Consider the following 14,491-nt stretch of genomic DNA (forward strand, 5'->3'; position numbering starts at 1 on the left):
AAACATACCAGTGGAGATTCAAACAGGCAGCCTTCTGCTTGTTAGTCAAGCATTTCCCCACTGTGCCACTTAAGGTGACACTATAGAGGAGTGTACCATAATACAATTACTATAATTGGTTCAGTTTATCCGTGGGCTGTCCTGTTCATGTGGGCTTGCCTTTATGTCAAGTGATCAGATCTCTTTGTGTTTGTTTGTAATAATCAATGAATTGCCCCCACACCCCCAGTTGCAAGGATGACACACAAACCAATACGGATGTGCAAAAAGGTTCGATGTCAAACCTGTTCGACGTCAAACCTGTTTGGTTCAAACCATCCCATTCAGTCCAACCCTGGATCGAACATCCCCCAACTGTACGGGGATTTTTAAAAATTTTTTTTTAAAACTTACCCTCTTCAGGGGAGTTGTTGGAAGTGGCGGCGGGGAGGGGGTACGTTATCACCTCTTCCTGCTTTTACTCCCCTGCAATTGGTATTCCGAGGAATCTTGCCTCTGAGTTTGGAGGTGGCCTATAGTCCTCCGACTAGTAGCCATTGATAGACATCTCCTCCATAAAGTTATCCAAAACCCTTTTAAAGCCATTCAAACTAGTAGCCAACACCATATCTTGTGACAGAGAATTCCACAAGTTGATTATGCATGGTGTGAAAAAGTATTTCCGTTTGCTGGAGCTAAATTTCTTGGCAACCAATTTCAGGTGTCCACCAGCTTCAGGTGTCCACCAGCTCCCCAGTGTTGAAGGAGGACACTTTGCCCCCACCGCTGCAGGTGTCAATTATGACATCACTGTTGATTTCTCTATTATGATGTGCTCATTGTCTCCTTGGTGATGGCTAAAGCTCAATGGTCAGGCTCAGTGGTGTGGAGGATGCAGAAGAAGCAGGATCTTGCAGGGGCAGCTTGATTATCCTATCCCAATAATAGATTGGATAATCATGGCAAAGCTGTTGTGCTCATTTTAAATACAGAAATGAGTGTAAGGTAAGAAATACTTTTCTGTTCTACAACAGGAATTTGTAACAGCTGGAGGAGGTTTGAAACCAAGTGATCCAGCAGATGAGGCAAGTATTTCAGCACCTCTAAATGCCAAATTCTTCCTCTTCCCTTTGCCAAAGCTTAATTCTAGAGAGAGTAGGGGAAAAGATGCTACATTGCCTGGAGAAGAATGCATGGTTTTCAATTAGCTCAAAAATTCATAACAAAAAGTCTGATAATACACATCATTTCACTGTTTCAGGAAGAAGGAAGTGTAAATGATGATTACCGCCAACTTGGAGGTAACTTCAAGGTGAAACAGCACCAATATGGACATAGAACCTTTAGAAGCAATTCATTTATTGCTAATGGAACTGGCTGCTTGGTTCCATTTCTAGTCCACTTTCAGACCACTCACTGAAGCCTAGCCCGATTTTGGCAGAACGTGAGAACCACCGGGCTCACAGGTGAGCCCAGTTTCTCCAAAGCGGGTAACCCGCTAACTTACCTCTCCCCTTAGATGAGGTTAGCGGAGCAAGCGCTCCGCTAACCCTGTCTTTTTGATCATGTATTACTGCGATGTGGCTCTGCTCCACAGCAACACATGAGGAGACCCCCCTGCTGGGATGCTGAAACAAGCCTCCCGGCCCTGGGGATCTCTCCAGGATGCCTCACACACTTGCACGGGGTTTCCTGAAACTTCTGGGGGCCATGTGGCCCCCGATCCCCACAGCTCTCTGCGGCTCCGTGACAGAGCCGGCAGTCATGTGGGTGGCTGATCCTGCCTGTATCATCTGCGGGGAGAGCAGGCCAAGCCCGCTCTCCTCGCTGACCTCATTTCGGTGAGTCTCACCGATCGTGAGACTTGCCTCTAAGTGTGCAGACTTTCAAGGATATTGGTTTACTCATTTTAATATTTTTTTTCAAGTTTCTAAAAGGGTTTATAAATGCCATGGCTGCTTTGTTTCATGGCTGAAAGTTACAAAAATTTCTGGAAATTAATTCTCCATACTGTCCATTATCCAAGCCTCATTTGCAGAAAATTGATCCTTGCCTTTATATAAAAGGAATAGTAACCCCATTTTCATACCCCATACTATAACTCCAGAATGACTGAGCAGAAAGATCTCATAATTCATATGGTAGTAGGACTTAGAAACATAGGAAACTGCCTTCTACTGAGTCAGACCATTGGTGCATCTAGCTCAGTATTATCTACACTGACTGGCAGCAGCTCTCCATTGTTTCAGGCAGGAGTCTCTCCCCCAGTTCTACCCGGAGCTGCCAGAGATTGAATCTGGAACCTTCTGCATATGCAGATGTGCTTTCACTGAGATATGATCTCATCCCCTAAGGGGAATATCTGACAGCGCTCACATGAAGTCACCCATCCGAATACAAACTCTGCTAAGCAAAGGGGACAACTTGCTTGCTACCACAAGACCAGCTCTCCTCTCTTGACTTACTTCTTAGTAAACATTCATAAGATAACACCAGCTGGCATCCAGAGCAAGGATGTACAGTGAGTGAACAACCCAAATGTCCCTGAAGGTTGTGTAGTCCTTGCAGACATATTTTTGAGTGGTACAGAGAGCTTCCTGGGGAAAAGAGGGCATCAAAAATTGCCACTTCCCCCTGCACTAGTACATTTAGTTTAAATGTTATGTTCAACTAACTGCACTCTTGCTGCACTGGTGCATCCTTGCTCGGAATATCAACTCTGGATGTCAGCCAGTCTTATCTTATGCATAAATAAGTAAGCCTTATTTATTAAGAGGCTACAGGAAAATTAGGAGCTGTACAATGGATGATAAAGAGAGGCCTTTGCCTGCTGCTGAATAAAATTGCAAAATAAGTGATGTTGTTTTGTATGTAGCATTTAGGAACTCTGCTTGTGATGAAGAGAATTACTCCGTCTGCATCATAAGACAATCACACTCATCTTTGCAAAGGGGCACTATTAAGAGTAATTCATTAATGTCTTTAAATGTTTACTTAATGAGGACGGCTGTATAATTGCAAGCTATTATTGTAATTATTCCTTGTTCCAGGCAGGGATATGGCAAGAAAGGCTCTTTTTTGTGGCAAAGATCTGAATAATTCATTTGAAAACATGGATGGGGAGAGATCACACTGCATTATATCCAACATTTTTACACACACCTCTGACTTTTCAACGTGTTTGCTCATTATATCCCATATACTGTTACTTGGTGGGGGGAGTACAATAATACACAAGGATGAAACAGTATGTGAAAGGTGAAATAAGGGATGCAAAAATAGAGTTTGAGGAGCATATAGCTAGAAGTATCTAGAGGAATAACAAAAATGTATTTAAATATATCAGAAGCAGAAAGCCTGCCAGGGAGGTGGTTCGACCCTTAGATGATGAGGGCATGAAAGGGATTATTAAGGGTGATAAGGAGATAGCAGAGAAGCTGAATTAGCTTTTTGCATCTGTCTTCACAGTGGAAGATACTGACCATATACCCACTCTATAACTGAGCTTTTCGGGCTTGGAGGCTGAAGAACTGGCCAATTAGAGGTGATGAGAGAGAATGTTCTAAACTTTCTTGAAAAACAAAAAATTAACAAATCGCCAAGGCTAGATAGCATCCACCCAAGAGTTCTGAAGGAACTCAAATGTGAAAGTGTGGCTCTCCTAGCAAAAATATGTAAATTTTCCCTACAGTCAGACTCTGTTCCAGAGGACTGGAAAGTAGCTAATGTAACTCCGATTTTCAAAAAGAGATGGCCAAAGTTGTGCACCCCTCTTGTAAAGTTTACTGAGTTTCTTTTCAACTTTCTCCCCTTTCTGTAGGAATTCCTCAGGGATCAGTGTTGGTCCTTCTTCTCTGTTTTTTGCATTCTCCTCCTTGGTCCCATTATTTGGCCCATTTATAACAATGAACCATCTTCTCAATCCTTTGGCTATGCAAACCGCTTTTACAACTATTTTTTTGTTGTTAGTAAAAGTGGTAGCAGTAGTAGTGGTGGTGGTGGTGGTGGTGAGAAGAAGAAGAAGAAGAAGAAGAAGAAGAAGAAGAAGAAGAAGAAGAAGAAGAAGAAGAAGAAGAAGAACCAAATTTTATTTTTAATTAAAATTTTATTATATGCCGCCTCCTCCAAAGACTCTAGGCACAAAATGATGTTTCTCTCATGCAATAGGGTTGATGTTCATCAATCCATCCCCTCTATGCCTCCCAAAAATATGTCCCTGAAGGCTATAGTATCTTCAGGGACATATATTCTAGAGGTACCAAGGGCTGTAGAGGGAGAAGAGAATCAGTGAAAATTGCCTTCCCCTGTTGTGCATACAAAATGCTATTCAGCACATGCAATGTTATTATTACCTGACATGGAGACTGATGGTGAAGATGATGATGAACACAGGAACATAGGAAGCTGCCTAGTATACTGAGTCAGAGCACAACCCATAAAGTTCAGTATTGCCTACAATGACTGGCAGTAGCACTCCAGCGTTGCAGACAGGAGCCTTTCCCAGTCCTCCCTAGAGATGCTAGAGATTGAAACTGTGACCTTCTGCATGCAAGGCAAATGCTCTGCCACTGAGCTATAGAACCAGGGAGACCCAAGTCCCAATCCCCATTCAGCCATGATACTTGCTGGGTGACTCTGGGCCAGTCACTTCACTCTCAGCTTAACCTACTTCACAGGGTTGTTGTGAGGAGAAACTTAAGTATGTAGTACACCGCTCTGGGCTCCTTAGAGGAAGAGCGGGATATAAATGTAAAAATATAAATATATTAAAAAATGCCTATGAAATTGGGGGGAAAGAAGACATTATGTTGCCCAACCTTGCCTGTCTACCACCACAAAAGAAATTTTTAAAAACCCTAAGCAACTTCCTCTCTTCTGGCCGTATTTGATAGTGTTAAAAAGTGCCGCCATCCCTTTAATCTGCACGGCACTTTTGTATTTTAAATCCCTCATTCCTAACTCTCTGTGGTTATTAATAGGTTTTAGTCAAACTGAGGCTTTGGCTCGGTAGGCAGTAAAGTCAGCTAAATCCTTCAAAAGCTGTACTTCATGGAAATCACGGAGGACACAGAGGTCATTGCTGCAGCTCTCTGCCCAACCACAGTGTGTAAATAAGTCTGAAGACTTCATTGTATGAACAATAGCTGTCCATGAAGAACCATTTTTTCCTGCATATACAGCAGCCCCCCCACACACACCTTTTAACAAGTTAAGTACAAAGAGTATCCCTCTGAACTATCACCAAGAAGATTGGAATGAGACTGTCATATTTCAGTGGCACTGGCTGAAATCTAAAGTAACTCCTCTAATGTTGGTGATCTGTCAAGGAAAGGAGGATTTGGCTTAATTCATGTTTACGATCTGATGACCATCAGAACAGTTGGGGTTGTATCTATTCCTAACTTATCCTTGCACAACAGCAAAAGTGCAAGTAACTTCCCCACCCCTGCTTCCCACAATAGCAAGGGCAAAGAAAGTTTGGAGGCAGCCCTAGGACAAAAACATGTTCTGGGGCCCTGCCCTCTCACCCCACTGGTTTCATCTTTTGAGAGGCAGGAGGGGGGAAGCTGGCAGGCACCCTCTACCTCAGGGCCCAAGGACATTTGTCCCCCCTCATTCAATTATAGCTATGCCCCTGCACAGATATCCCCCAAGCTCCAAAATTGTCACTCCTATGAACTGAGGACCCTCAGAATTGGTGTGAGGTGAGGTGTGGGGAGTTGCAGAAGGAAAGGGGAATTCCCCTCAAATGGCACAAGCACCTCTGCTCATGAAACATGGGTGTAGCATCCATTGGACAAGGAAGTGCAAATGTCCCTGGGCCTGGAGGGTCAAGGGGCCCACAATGGCCTCACGACCCCCCACCCGCTGCCATTTCCCATTTACTCTTGGTGGCAGGGTGGGTTTCTGCCCCCTCCCCGGCCAGCATGTGGGCCTCCCATTCCCTGGCTGGCACCCTAGCTTCTCTTGCACCTGAGCATGGGCTTCCCCATTTGAGTAGGGAGAGTGTTGTGTGCCGTGACATCATGGGGAGAAGCTGGTGTGCTGGCCGGGAAGAAGCCAGCACGCCAAGAAGCCTGCCCACCAGCCACCACAGCCACAGGTAAATAGAGTGGGAAGCGTGGCAGGGTGGGGTTGGAAAGTAGGGGGTGTGGCTTTGGCACTGGGGCACGTGGGGAGCCCCACAAATAACTTTGTTCCTGGGCCACCAGGACTCTTTCATGGAAAGTACATGCACCCAGTTTGGGGCAAATCTCTCTCCCCCTGCAAGTCCCCATGTCCCATCTCACCCATTCTCAAAGGTTCACCAACCATCAGGGGGATTGGGGCTGCTATGGGGAGAAAGGGCAGGGAAGCTCACTTGCACATATTCATGCTGCACAAGCATGTGGACACAATGCAAGGATGTCCTTTCTGATTCAGAGCAGGACTCATCCATCCAGCTCAGCAGTGTTTCCAGCAGTGGCCACACAGAGGCTTCTGGGAAACTGCCAATAAGAGTACAAAAGGGGTAACCATTCCCTATTATTTGTTCACACCTTCAGCAAACCAGGGGTATACTGCATCTGAACATGGAGGTTTCATGTATTTCATGTTTTTATTGTGTTTTCAACCATGCTATCATCAGCTTGATAATCCCACATTGTGGTGTCTCATTTTTATTTTATGTTTTGGTACTCAACGCTTACACCAATTGGACAGTTCTGTGTAACTCGTGAGCGTGTTACATTTCCATAGGCTAGTTTGTTCTTTAAAAGGAATTACCTCTTTCAACTGTTATTTGAGGCCTAAAGGAACATGCTTGGGGCGGGGGGGAGGCATTATGGTGACAGGCTCCTCCTCCAACTAATTTACATCCATTAGAATGAATATCTAAGCATGTCTATTGTCACCCTTGTTCTGTATCCGTCATTTTGTTGTACCAGTAACAAACTTGATTGGACTTGTGTTTCAAGGCAACAAGAAGCTACACAAAAGCCTGCCCTTCTAATGTGGTTTTCAGCTCTGTGGAGATGGCCTGAGACCTCAACAGGGTCATCCAAAACATGGGAAACAGAATTCCCAGTTGCTGTTTTTTTAATTTTCAATCGAAGTGCATGAATTAAACCACCATACAAAGCATTCTAGCCTACTGAATTAACTGTCCCTGTGTGTGATGGGAAGAAACAATCTTTCTGCCTTCATCCTCTCCGTAGGTAGCATAAGTCAATCCAGTTGCCTTTGACAGCAACCTTTGAAGTGGTGGTTCTATGGGAATTAACTTAAGGGAAAATAATTCCATTACCCAGATATCGCAGCTGCTTATATCTATCATCATTTAGAAAAGGGCTGAAATGTTACCTGGAGGAAGGGACCATAAGGAGCTGAATAAATGCTAAATTGGTTCTGAAGGCCCTCTGCTCATGGTCGGCAGTGGAAGGTTGTAGATCTTTTTTTTTCAATCTCTCCAGCTATATTCAACATTTATCCATTATTATAGAAACAACTCAATTAGCGACTCCACTGGGACCAAGGCATAGCCCTGCTATCTACAATTTAATAGCTACCATACATCATAGAAATCCAATTCCCAGGTACAGTAGAATGTAAATGGCAGCAGCCTGTAGATAAAATAAAATAAAAATCTTAAATCATTGCATCTTAGCAAAGCTCTTGTAATCTGCTCATGTTTTGCAACTTGTAATTCCCATATAATTCACTCCATGCATTTCACAAATTAATAGTACTTGGCCACATTTGCAGTGAGACTCCTTAATTTTCTGTTGCGTCATTAAGTGAAAACGATTTGTTTGCCAATTTGAACTTGTTGGCATTATGAATGAGCTGGTCTTCTGGTAGCAAGCATGATTTATCCATTTAGCTAAACAGGGTCCACCTTGGTCGCATATAAATGGGAGAATACATGTGTGAGCACTGTAAGATATTCTCCTTCGTCCTTAGGGGATGGAGCCACTCTGGGAAGAACAGAAGGTTTTGAGTTCCCTCCCTGGCATCTCCAAGATAGGGCTGAGAGAGATTCCTGCCTGCAACCTTGGAGAAACTACTGCCAGCTTGTGTAGACAATACTGAGCTAGATGGACCAACGGTCTGATTCAGTATATGGCAGCTTCCTATGTTCCTATGAGTGGTTATCCCCCTACACACTATGCCTATACTGTCCCTTATGTTTGAGATGGTCTTCATCATGCCATTTCTTTCAATTGAGTAATGCATTTCCACTGGATTTTTTGGTTTTTGGACATGCTCATTTAGCATTTCTGAGACCTAGAAGTCACAAAGTCACATATAGATGTAACCCTCACCATTATTACCAGTATTATTGTTAGCTTATGGTGTCAACAATAGAGGCTCCCTGAATTTAGCAAGCAAAGGGTGTTGTGATCTCTCCTCCCCTTTCTTAATTGGTAGTGGAGTCAGTATGCTCAGAGAGGGTCCTTAGAATTTTCTGGAGGTTCCAGCCCCAACAAGAAGAACTGAGAGGGAGAAAAGGAGATTTTGGAAACCCTTTGTGTTTTATGAGCTTGCTTCCTTATTGCAGGTAAAAGAGAGAGGGTCCTTCCTTTCAAAAAGGGAAGGGTAAATGGTTTTATGTAGGATAGTATTAGTCAGACTCTGAGAATAAGCAGAGTTGATTGGAAAATTGATGTTGATGTAGCACAATATTGCTAAAAAAATATCAATGAATGCATATTTTAAAGGTTATACGCATTTGTGTGTAGCAATGCAAAAGTTTAAACAGATGGTCTTTGGAATAGGAACATAGGAAGCTGCCATATACTGTCAGGCCATTGGTCCATCTAGCTCAGTATTGTCTACCCAGACTGGCAGCGGCTTCTCCAAGGTTGCAGGTGGGAATCTCTCTCAGCCCTATCTTTTCCCTATGGGAAAAAGCTTAAAGACACATACACTTCAAAAATCATTTAAAAATCACCCCTTTGCCCAATTTCTTTTTGAAATTTGGGTAGTAGCTTCCACCTATTGGGCACTACCACACACCCCACTTTTTTGGCCTTGGAACCCTTTTTTAAAATCCAAATCTATTCAGATTCAGAAAATTCGGGTACAAATAGAATCCGGGGTGATTTGGGAGGGGAGGGTGAGATTCAGACCCAAAACAAATCAGAGGTGTTTTGATTTGGGTACAAATTGAAACAAAAAAATTGGTTTGTGCACACTCCTATCCACCCCCCCAACTTTTCCTCACTCCTTTTTGCTGCCGCTCTCAAGGGGCAACTGCTTCTTGGGGGGGAAAGTGAGGGTCATTTTTCTTGTTGGCTATTGATCCATCCAATCAGAGATCATGAAACCACTTTGATGGGCTGTGTGACCCCAGGTCAGTAAGGGCCATGGGATCTAAGAGGATCCAGAAGAGATTTATGCAGCCATCATCATCTACCACCTGTGCTCCCCACATGTTAGGAAGAACAAACCACATGTTAGGAAGAACAAATGAGAGGCTACAAAGGATGAGGGCTTGGAATGGTGGGGTTGGCCCCAATCTTAGTCACTCCTGGGCTGAGAGTACTGGGCCCTGCCTGCTCAGAATCCCCTACAGCTCATAAGGAGTTGGACTGAGGAACAGAGCGGTCTAGTGGAATGTGAGAGACTTGAGCAAGAGAAGGAGAAACTGAACCTGAAGGAAATACAGTATTGTGTAGACGATCCAGTGCTACATCCCCCAACTATTGTGGCCGCAGCTATCCCAATCCTGCTGTATGCAGATGCTGCTGCTATCATCTCACAGACTCCAGTGGGCCTTAGTAAAGCACTTGGGCTCTTGGCTACTTACTGCAAGGACAATCACTTGGTAATTAATTTCCAGAAATCCAAAGTGATGGTCTTTGACAAGAGACCTAAGAGATTTAACTGGCATATAGAAGGTCATTGTATAGAGCAGGTCAGTAGTTTTAAATATCTGGGTGTGATTTTTCATGCCACTGGGTCACGGAAGGCCTACATGGACTAAGTTGCCCAACAGGCACAGAGGAGCGCTTCAGCAACATTAAGATTCTTTCACTCCAAAGGTGGAGATGTTATCCCTGCAACATTAAAGCTATTTGCTGCTCAATCTTCGGCCCAACTTCTATATGGTGCACAATTGGGCCCCTACCCTAATTATAGGCCATTGGAGATCATCCAATCTAAGTTTATTGGAGCAGTATTTAGGGCCCCTCGATGTATCTCTAGTGCAGCGTTGAGGCTGGAAATGGGCCTCCAGAGGAACAAAAGCATGGACTTTAATCCTCAGTTATTAGCTTCGGATCCATTTCTCCCCTCTAGGACTGATCCCTCTGATGTTGGCTGATAGGTTTCAATCTCCCTGGACATGAGCACTATGGGCAAACTGTAATTACTTGGCCTTTCTACTGAATATTTGTCATTACTAGATTACAGTCAAGCCAAGGAGATCCTCAAACAGAGGATCTTGGACACTGAACATCAGAATGATTCAAGCTCCTTCTCAGAGACCTGCTAGTTACCTATTGTCCCTTTCTTTACCAAACCATCACAGGGTGTTTCTCAGAGCAAGATATGATGCCTTTCCGTCAGCAGTTTTATCTGGAAGGTTTTTGAAAACCCCTCTGGCCAGTCTGTTTTGCCCCTTTAACTCAGGTGAGGTCAAATCTGTCCCTCATGTGCTGCTGTTTTGTCCTTTTTATAATGATAGCTGGTGCAGTCTTATTTCTCCCCTGCTATCACATTTTCCTAGCCGCACTGCTGAATTTTAAGCCACACTCCTTCTGGGCAGATAAGAAACTTTCTATCTCCTACAATGTTACCAAATTTTGTGCAGCTGCTGTTAAGACCCACCTTCTAATTTCCAGCCCTTTATTTTGAATGCTGCTACAAGAGGCTTCTATGTTGGTGTATTCTGTATGACTTAACTTTTATCTGAATGCAGTATCATCCATTTGTATGTATAACTGATCAATGATTGTAATAAAATCATTTATTTAGTATTGTGTAGAGCCCACATTAGCCCTGAGCCTTAGAGGGAGTGGCAGAGGTAGAGGATAGCCTTGTGGAGGTGACAGAAGGTCCAGGGGAGCAACAGAGGCAGTGAAGTAATGAGAAGTAGGGGGTGTGCATGGAACTGTCTGGCCTGGTTCGGTCCAGCCCCCATCGAACCACCCCAGTCCGGTCCGGCCGGTCCGTGAACTTTGTTTTGTTTTGTTTTGTTTTTAAAAACTAAAGTAGTTTTTAAGTACCTTTAGCCCCTTCGGGGGGCTTGCTGATGCTGCAGGGTGTGTGTGTCCGTGCGGGTTCCCTCTCCCTTTGCTGGCCTTCCTCATCACCACCGCGGCCCGCCGCGGCTGGGTAACTGAGCTTTTTCAGCCCTTTCGGGCCTCCGTACGAATGCGCGGCCGCCAGCCCGAAAGGGCTGAAAAAGCTCAGTTGCCCGGCCACGGAGGTGATGAGGAAGGCCAGCAGGGGGAGAGGGAACCCACGCAGACACACACACACACACACACACACACACACACACACACCCACGGCAGCAGCAAGTCCCCCGAAGGGGCTAAAGGTACTTTAAAACTACTTTAACAACAACAACAACAAAGTTCGCGGACCAGATGGACCGGACCCAGCGGTCCAGTTCCGGTCTGACAGAACCAGGGTGGTGGTTTGGTTTGACCCCGAACCCCTGAACCTCCAGACCAGACCGCTGGACCGGTTTGCACATCCCTAATGAGAAGACCAAGTTAACCCCTCTGAAGGGCAGGGAAGTAACAGTCCTGTCTTGTTACTACTGACAGAGGAAAGAAAGGCAATAAAAGTTATGTGTTTGAACATTTGCTGTGTCAGTGAGCTGTGTGTCCCATGCTTCCTAGACCAGTTCCCAACCCCTACAATGTGGAATCACCCCATAAAGGGAAAGTGAACCCACAATGTGGCTCTGAAACTGTGGAACTCATTACCAGGAAGTTTAAGACTGAGAAAAGGAAGCACTTTTCCTCACTTTGCTGGACTAGGACCGGAGACACCTGAGTTCAAATCCCCATTCAGCCATGATACTATCTGGGTGACTATGGGCCAGTCACTTCTCTCTCAGCATAACCTACTTCTCAAGGTGGTTGTGAGGAGAAACTTAAGTATGTAGTACACCGCTTTGGGCTCTTTGGAGGAAGAGTGGGACAAAAATGTAAATATAATAATAATAATAATAATAATAATAATAATAATAATAATAATAATACAATCTCTGGAATTCTCTGCCAAATGCTGTGGTGATAGCCACCAGTTTGGATGGCTTTAAGCAGGAAATAGATAATTCCATGGATGTCAAGTTTATCAGTGGCTATAGGCTACCTCCCTGTTCAGAGGCAGGGTGCCTCTGAATACCATTTGCAAGGGAGCAGTGGCAGAGAGGGGGCATGCCTTCATCTCCTGGTTGTATGGCTTCCCAAGGTACTCTGGGGTCACTCTGTGAAACAGGGCACTTCACTATAGCCTCTAGTAGGGATGTGCAAGGAACCAGCGACAGCTGGTTCAACGGAGGAGGGGTTTACCTTTAAGGAGCAGGGAGGGTGCTCTTACCACCTCCCACTGAATTTCTCCTGCCGGCACTGTGCTTAAAAATGGTCCCATGGGGCAGCAGTGTACCTCCTTGCCACCCCGGTGTGCATCAGACAGGAAGTGCCATGTGCGAGGTGTGCATATGCACCAGGCACTTCCAGTTCGATGTGCACTGGGGCAGCAAGGAGGTACACTGTTGTCCCTCAGGACCGGTTTCAAGCACAGCGCTGGTGGCGGAAATGTGGCCGGGGCAGGGAGTAAGAGCACCTTCCCTGCTCTTTAAAGTTAACCCCCCACTGTTGAACCAGCCAAACAGCTGGACCTTCAAACTGGTTTGGAGGTCCGTAAAAGGGCCTCTGAACTGGTTTGTGCACATCCCTAGTCTCTAGGCCTGATCCAGTAAGCCTGTTCTTATGTTCACTAAATGCATGGCTGCTTTCTCCTACCTCTCACATGCATTAAGTCAAATGCCTGAAGAGTGCTAATCAGAATCCCAACACATCTCTAACAACAATGAAATCGATATATACAAGCTGGACAAAAGGAAATAACAATGAATCCTCAAGCCTATTACAGTGGCAAAAGCTATTGTTGCACTTAACAATGGCAAAAGCTATTGTTCCACTATTGTTTCCTCTGTGGATTTGGAAAAGAAAATACACAAAAGACATCTCTTGATAAAGACAGTTTTGAGATTTCATCTCTTTGTTCTTTTTTGCTCAGCAGGTTTCCATAATCTGTGAAGCCCTGATGAAAAGAGCTCTTTCAACCTCAATCCTGCAGCGTTTAAAAGTCCATCCGTCCACACTTTGGAAGGTAGGGGCTCATTTCGATTCTGCTTTTGTGTTAGGTTTACATTTGCTTAACATGGCCTCCGGAATTTTGGGTAGAGGAGTACAGAAAACTGTAATACATGAGATAATTATTAGATGTAACAGACTTTTATTTTGCCTTAGGATGTCTGGCACTTCATATAGCATCTGAGCTACATCAAACATGACTCATACGTAGGCAAAACAAATCTTGAAGGAGGAGGAGAAGCCATAGAAGATGTGCTTTGCATCTTGAGAGTCCCAGATTTAATCACTGGCATCTCCAGTAAAGCATCTCAGGCATCAGAGCTGGGGGGGATATGTCTGCCTCAGAACCTAGAGAACTACTGCCACTCAGTGGACCAATGATCTAACTTAGTATAAGGTAGCTTCAAAATACAGCATATATTAACTTGATTGATTATCATGGACATCATCATGTTCAATATGATGTACCTTCATTGACCACCCCTAATTCATTCCTTGGGCTTTGGCACATATTTAGTTTTTTGTGAACTCTTAACTCTCTCATTGGGAGAGAACCAGGAACACTACCTCCCCCCGCTTGTTGTTCAGTTTATTTATAGTAAAGAGTACATGTTTGAATAATTCAGTGTATATGTTTTTTTCCTCTGAATATATTCCAGTTCTTTCTGCCTGTTATTTTGCTGTGAACACCAGGAAACTCTGAGGTATCATGTTTTCCCACAGCTGTTTCATGCTTTTCTTCAGAGATGAAAGGCCATTTTTTATTATTTGCCTTTCCTGATAGCTTTGGCAAGTGCATATAAACATCTCCTCCCTTTCAAAAATATTTTTGCCACCCTCCAGAACAGATTAATTCCAAGCTTGTATACTTGGAAACACTGAAAGTTTCAGAGTTTGTGTGATGGTCCAAGACTGAGATCAGGCTGATCCACTGGAGTATGGCAGCTATTATGTAGTATGCAGAGAAAAAATAGACCCAAGATGTTTGCTTGGCATTTGGCTCTAAGGTCATGTGGCTGGAAAACAGTTGATGGGACATGTTAACAGAGCTTTAATAGACATGTTAATAGAGCTTTTACATTTACCCCTAATGTTGACTTCAAGCACATGAGTGTAGAATTGCTCCTGGAAAGGTGAGATGTCAATAACAACCACTACTACTTCTTCATATGTCCACCCCATACCAAATTGTT

At 44.2% G+C, this 14,491-nt stretch overlaps 1 long non-coding RNA gene across 2 annotated transcripts in view; it reads left to right on the forward strand.

Moving 5' to 3' along the window:
- The first annotated feature begins 866 nt into the window (after window positions 1-866).
- Window positions 867-14,491, forward strand: part of LOC128340246 (uncharacterized) — a 48,843-nt gene continuing 35,218 nt past the window's right edge. The window contains exons 1-2 of one of the 2 annotated variants that reach the window (XR_008313548.1): window positions 867-984; window positions 13,225-13,314. This is a non-coding gene — a long non-coding RNA (uncharacterized LOC128340246). Of the gene's footprint in view, window positions 985-13,221; window positions 13,315-14,491 lie in introns of both variants that reach the window. The other variant, XR_008313547.1, reaches the window with a different exon arrangement.

The sequence above is a fragment of the Hemicordylus capensis genome, chromosome 1, assembly GCF_027244095.1.
Source record: "Hemicordylus capensis ecotype Gifberg chromosome 1, rHemCap1.1.pri, whole genome shotgun sequence".
NCBI lineage: Eukaryota > Metazoa > Chordata > Lepidosauria > Squamata > Cordylidae > Hemicordylus > Hemicordylus capensis.